At 40.7% G+C, this 6,078-nt stretch overlaps 1 pseudogene; it reads right to left on the bottom strand.

Moving 5' to 3' along the window:
- Window positions 1-1,358: 1,358 nt before the first annotated feature.
- On the bottom strand, window positions 1,359-1,985 carry LOC118847331 (annotated as a pseudogene).
- Between the last annotated feature and the right edge of the window lie 4,093 nt (window positions 1,986-6,078).

Genomic DNA, 6,078 nt, shown 5'->3' with positions numbered 1-6,078 from the left:
ATTATTGATAACAGCTTTAGGAATGTATTATGATTTTACATTCCAATCATAATTTCAGGGCAACTAACTAGCTCAATGGATAGAGTACTAGGTATCTGAGTTCAAATCCAGCCTCAGACAATGGGCAAGTCATTCAGCCTCTATTTGCCTTAATCTGCTGGAGAAGAAGATGGCAAAGCGCTCCAGTATCTTTGCCAAGAAAACCCTGCAGAAAATACTGGTGTACTACGGTCCATCAGGGTCACAAAAAGTTGACATGGCTGAACAACCATAATTAGATATACCTTATTAAGCAATCTGGCTGTCTTCAGTAACAATAAAAATAAAATAAAATTATAATAAAAATAACAGTGTTTGTTCTTCATTTTTAAGAGGACCAATGACATCACAGGATGATGTATTGACTCATTCATGAACTGGATTTAAGTGAGACAAGACTGCACAAAACTGTCCACCCTCCCACTCTCTTCCAGAGTCATTGAAGTCCAGTGGCAAGACAAAAGTCAAGTTGACTGGCCATGACCATGGATGTTGCGGTGAAGACCTTAACATCTTTGATGTCTGACCAGTCTCTAAGCATTTGGCAGTGCTTGCTTCAGCCACCTCCATGGCCATTGGACAAAATGTTTTCATCCTCCCAGTCCACCAGGGAAGGGCTTCATGTGCTTGGGGTAGATCCTCATTCCCCAACTCACTAACAGGTTTGTGGCTTGTTGGTTACCCTCAACCTGGTTTAGCCAGTCTGCCAAGTCAGTTTGCCAGAGTGTAGCCTCTACACATGCTACAGCTTCTTGGAGCCACAAGTGAGATAATAATAATAAATAGCCAGCATTTACAGAGTGATTTAAGATGAGCAAAATAAGATATGTTATCTCATTCAGTTCTCTTTTTTTTGATCTATCAACATTTATTATGCACCTACTTACATGTGGCCCACTTACTAGGGATACAAATCTAATCCATGAAATAATCCTTACTTGAAAGGAGTAAGGAGGGTTTTACTTTAGAGAGGGTAGAAATCATATCTAATGTCCCCTAAGGAAGAGAAGGGCAGTGGGTGGACTTGCTATGCAGAGGAAGAGATAGGAGACTAGAGTTGAGCTATTTACATGTGGGGAGAAAGGAAGGCCCCCTCAGAAGTGGGGTGGGGGATGTGAAATCCAAAGTGTGTGGGGGTGTAGGTTTCCAAGCAGAAAAGCTCAGGTTTGAGGGGGAAAAATCCAGATTGCATAGCCAGGGTTTCAGGAGAGCCACGCTGTGTCAGGCAGGAAGCTGGGGTCCAGGGGTCTCAGACTGGGAGTACATCTTGGCTATTATCGTTTTGCACGTAGATTGGTCAGATTTTATGCCTGATGGGGTTAACCCCAGAGAGGCAACAGCAGTGTCAAGGGTCAAGAAGGGGAAACTGGCCCTCCAACCGAAGATGCCTGGGACAGAGGCAAAAGCATAATATTTAGCCCCTGCTTCATTTGGGTTTCCCTTGGCTGTGTCAAGCCACATGTGAATACATTTGCCACTGCCCCTTCCAAAAGAGCTTACTTTATAAGAGTGACCTCCAAATGTTCTCACATAGGGAGGCTGGTGTTGGGAAGTAAAATGTGAAAGGGTGGCAGGCAGCCTCACTGTACACATGTTAATCCTTGAAGTGCAATTCCAGCCTTTGTGCCAGTTCTCTTTCGGCAGTTCTCCCACAGTGGCTGGATCCAGGGTCCTAGGTTAGGGGAGTATTCGTAGAGACGTTTGCAGGCTAGGGTCATCTTTCCAAGATGGTCCTAGTTGAAGTGGTACGGGTAGGAGGTGTCTTTGTGGGCTTCAATGCTTGTGTTTGTTGTGCAGCAGGCATTTTCTTCCATGGGCTACACCAGTGATGAAGCATCATCTTCTCGACCAGGCTCTGCCTTGTGGTGTTTATTATCACCCTTCTGAAGTCCATGAGCCATGGCCAAGAAGCCTAGGAACAGCAACCACCATCCTGGTTGAGTCATGATCTCTGGGGCCTGTCTCCTCTAAGTTCCCAGGGATTCTAAGGAAGCCTGGAGCCCAAAATAATAGCAAAGCTATCTCACTCAATTCTTATAGCAACTCTCCTTATTCCCATTTTACAGGTGAGAAAACTGAGGGTAAGAGACATTATATCATGCAACCAATAAGAATCTGAGGTTTATATTAAAAGTGCTTTTATTCCCAGAGGCAGCTAAGTAGCATAATGCATAGAGTGACTGACTTTGAGTCAAGACCTGAGTTCAAATCCTAAGGCACTTCCTTGCTGTGTGACTCTGGGCAAATCACTTAACTTCTCTCAGCATCTGCAAAATGGGGATAATGGTAGTGCCTACCTACAGAGTTGCTGTGAAGGTCGTATGAGATAATGTATGGAAAGTGCTTTGCAAACCTTAAAGTTCAATATAAATGCTAGCTGTTCTTACTTCCTGAGTAGGCAGTAACCATCCCAAGGCATATCAGGTAGCAAAGAGAGGACCATGTGGAATTTAAAACCTTGCCAAAAAGTGGGCAATCAACTTTCAGATAACAGAGAGTTAATTGTCTCTCAGCTCACCAAGTCCAGGCGTGGCAATTAGAAAAATCAAAGAAAACCCTCCAGCATCCCTGCTGGGTCTCACCAAGCTGCAGATTTACACAAGAAGTTCTGCAGGTTGAATTTTCCAGAACTAAGTTTCTCAGCATGTTCTGGCTTGATAAAGGTTTTAAGACTGATGAATAGAATGTGAATATAATTAAACCCTTTTCAGATAATAGCATAATACTATATTCTCTAAGGATAGGCAGTACTATAGCTGAGTGCATTTCATCCATTTACATACATATGTTCAAATCCATTTCAATGATTCACAGTGACTGTTATTCCCAAGACCCCACTTTATACTTCCAAAGTTAGCAATGCTTTGAACTGTGACCCAAATAAAGGGGGATGGGACATGGAAGGATGATTAGTGACACAGTAAAAGTGTGACAGAAAAAGAGAGAAGATGGAGCTGTCCCAGGCTCAAAAAGTTTCTAAAATATATTTTTGGTTTTGGAACTCAATGTTTAATGTATTACTATTATTCAAGGTTTTTCATCTGAAATGCAAAAAAAATTACACAGGAGTTTAACAACTTTGTGACACAAAATTAGACAGTAATACATTACTTTTTGTCCAATTTTGGTTGAGAATGATTTCCTATCCCAGCTCCCTTATGTCTAAAACTTTCAGATGATGGTTTCCAGAAACTGCATTATAAGTAGTTTTTTGGGCATCATGTTTTAGGAAAGATATTAGTGTGCTGATTGTGGCCAGAGGACCAGTGACCAGTATGGTGAGGGAATTTGAAGTTATAAAAATAATTTACACATCTGTCAGTGTAAGTGTCAGATGCATATGAATTCAAACCCAGGTCTGCATCACTTGAAGACCAGCTCTCTGTCTATGGTACACTGCCCCTCTCAAGAATAATATTGACTCACATTTATATAGTGCTTTAATGCTTGCAAAACACTTGTCACCTATTATTTCAGTTGATCCTCAAAATAATCCTGTGAGAGATATGCTGTCGTGGTTCAGTCATGTCCAATTCTTTGTGACCCTATTTGGGGTTTTCTTGGCGAAGATGCTAGAGGGGTTTGCCTTTTCCTTCTCAGCTCATTTTATAGATGAGGAACTGAGGCAAACAGGGTTAAGTGACTTGCCCAAGGTCACACAGCTAGTTAGTATCTGAGGTTAGATTTGAACTCAGGTCCTCCTGACTCCATGCCTGGCACTCTATGCCCTGTGCCACCTCTAGCTGCCCCATTTGACAAAAGTGGAAACCAAGACTCAGAAGTCTGAATGACTTTCCTGTGATTATATAGCTAATAAGTATCTGAGAAGGAATTTGAATCTGGGTCTTCCTAATTCTAAATTCAATGTACTATATGTTTCATGATGGTAATTCTCGAAAAAAGCCCTTTTTATTTTTATATTTATCCCTGCTTCCCAGAAGGTGAGAGATCAAGAGACTTGCCCAGGGTGACAATGAAGATAATGATGGTTATGATAGCTAACAGCTACATAGCACTTTAAGGTTTGTAGAGCATTAGATATGTACATATGTATGAATGTATATATAGATATATATATATATGCATGTCGATTATGCATATCTCTCTCTATGTAAGCATATATGTATGTTTATGCATGTGTGGCGTGTGGTGGTGTTTGAATATACAGAATACAACACACACAGTGTCACAAATCTTAATGTAATTCAAAGATTATTTGAACGAAGATTTTTTTGGGAGGTGGGGCGGAAGGATTTTCTGTATTTCTCATTATTTTATAGTGCCGTATAATGACTCCTCCATGGTCCTGAGAATGTCTGCAATAAAGAAGTCAAACGAGAGGAATGAGTACGGTCTTCATGCATTTTGTGGTTGTTGTTGCTGTTTGTCCTTCCTTCTGGAAGAAGACCAATGACATCACAAGGGTGTTGTCTGGACTCACATATGAACTGGATTTAAGTGAGGCAGTGCTGCACAAAATCATCAGCCTCACTGTCTTTTCCAGAGTCGTCAAAGTCCAGTAGCAAGACAAAAGTCAAGATAACTGTCAGAGGCCCACGTTGCAGTGGGTGAACCTGGCCTTTCTAAGCTAAGGTCTTTCCCAGGCCTCAGTTTGTCTGAGGCAACACCCATTCCATGACTAAGGGAATTAAGACAAAAGATGGCCTAATTCACCATCAATAAAATTATTAATCATACATTTTAAAGCTTTTCATGTAGAAGAGGGTTTAGGTTTGTTCTACTTGGCTGCAGTCAGTAGAACTAGGATCAGCTTCTCAGTCAAAGAGGAGGCAAGCTTTTATGCAACACAAGGAAAGCTTTCCTAATGAATGGAGCTGTCCCAAAGAGGAAGAGGATGCCTCATGAGGCAGCAATTACCCTGTCACTGGAGGTATTTAAAAGGAGGCTCAGTAACATTCCAGCAATACTGTAAATGGGGTTCATACTTTAGAAGAGAGCTGATTGGATGGCCTCAGATTCCTTTCAGTTTTGAGATAATACTCTTGAAAAGCACCTTCTGAGCTCTATGAAATACTAAAATTTTGATTTACTCTATTTACCATATTATCAAAAGAAAGGCAGCTAGCCAAATGTCCGTACTTGCCAGCAATTTTAAAATCATCCCACTATTGAAAAGTCTATTTGCCTTTCATAAGAGTACCATTTGATCTACATTATGTCATACAAGATTCAATTTTACCAAAACTGAATGAGCGTATCAGAGCTAATTGATCTTATTTTGATTGCAAAGTAGTGTTCTAGGTAGCCTGGTGGATAGAGTGTTGGACCTGAAGTCAGGATGACCTGAATTCAAATCTGGCCTTAGACATTTACGAGTTGTGTGACCCTGTGTGAGCCATGTAATCTTTGTTTGCCTCAGTTTCCTCATCTCTAAAATGAGGATCACAGTACAGGGTGTTCCTAAAGTCTGGAAACATAGGCAAAAGTACATATTTTCAAGAAATGAAATGAATGAAATTTTCAACAACATTTTATTAAATTGGAATGTTAAGAAATAACATCTTCAATATGATTTCCATCATTTGTGATGCAAAGGTTGATGTACATTGCAAGATTCACATAAACTCGATGCAATAACTCCACATTGCCGTCAATTTTAGCACATTCACTCTTTATGTGTTCAATCAAGTGTGTTAAATCTGTGATTTTCACTGAGTACACCTTCTCCTTTAGCATACCCAGAAAAAGAAGTCAAGGGGGCTAAGATCTGCTACTATTCCAAATATTTCAAAATATGCATTTTTGCGAATGTGTCTGGACTTTAGGGCCACCCTGTAGTACCCATCAGCCAGTGTTGTGAAAATAAAGTGAGATAATATTTGTAAAACACTTTGCAAACCTTAAAGTGCTAGATCCTTGTTAGTGATGATGGTGAGGATGATGGGAGAAAGTTATCTATTCTTCCATTGACCTATAAAAAAGTTTAGGGATAGAGTGAGGGGAAAGTGAAGAATATGCTTTAGTGGCCCAGAGATCCAGGGGGACCCAAGAAGGCTTCCACCTATGCACCATCAGGTG

Source organism: Trichosurus vulpecula, chromosome 4 (genome assembly GCF_011100635.1).
Source record: "Trichosurus vulpecula isolate mTriVul1 chromosome 4, mTriVul1.pri, whole genome shotgun sequence".
In the NCBI taxonomy this organism is placed as follows: domain Eukaryota; kingdom Metazoa; phylum Chordata; class Mammalia; order Diprotodontia; family Phalangeridae; genus Trichosurus; species Trichosurus vulpecula.
This window is presented reverse-complemented; position numbering and strand designations above follow the sequence as displayed.